We start from the raw sequence: 526 nt of genomic DNA, 5'->3' as shown, positions 1-526 counted from the left end.
CGGATTAACGACCTGCCGCGGCGACCGCCGTTTAACCTCGACCGCCGCTGTAAACCTCCTCTGGAAACCTCAGAACCGCAGTCACGTCTTCAATAATTAGATTAAATAGATCACACCCGTAAAGCGGATTTCACAACGCTTAGCTTGAATTAAATTGGCGAAAAAAAATCAAATTGTTTTATAATGAATTCACAATTAAACTTCCGAGCTGAGTAAAACAGAAATTCACGACCGAAATTTGAATCAAATATCAAGTTCCATCACCAATGAAATGGTAAGAAGAAGCAACACCAACGCAAAAGTACTTCGGTAAGAGTAAGCTGCAATCATTAGTTCTCCTAAAGCATCTAAAGCTTCACTTCTTTCAATCTACACTTTAGCCCTTTTCCCCCGAAGCTAAAAAAAAATCGATACGGCATCTATACTTACTAAAAAATAAAATGATTACGAATCTGCAAAACGTTCAAAGGTATAGAGGAAATATAGTTACTTCCACAAATAAGTTGTGGCCGAAATTCTATAGAAA

General features: G+C 37.8%; 1 protein-coding gene across 1 annotated transcript in view; it reads right to left on the bottom strand.

Moving 5' to 3' along the window:
- Window positions 1-526, bottom strand: part of LOC119594505 (cell division control protein 42 homolog) — a 178,192-nt gene that overhangs the window by 34,275 nt on the left and 143,391 nt on the right. The window lies entirely within an intron of this gene.

Source organism: Penaeus monodon, chromosome 34 (genome assembly GCF_015228065.2).
Source record: "Penaeus monodon isolate SGIC_2016 chromosome 34, NSTDA_Pmon_1, whole genome shotgun sequence".
Lineage (NCBI taxonomy): Eukaryota > Metazoa > Arthropoda > Malacostraca > Decapoda > Penaeidae > Penaeus > Penaeus monodon.
Note: the sequence above shows the minus strand (reverse complement) of the source record. Positions and strands in the feature narration are given on the sequence as shown.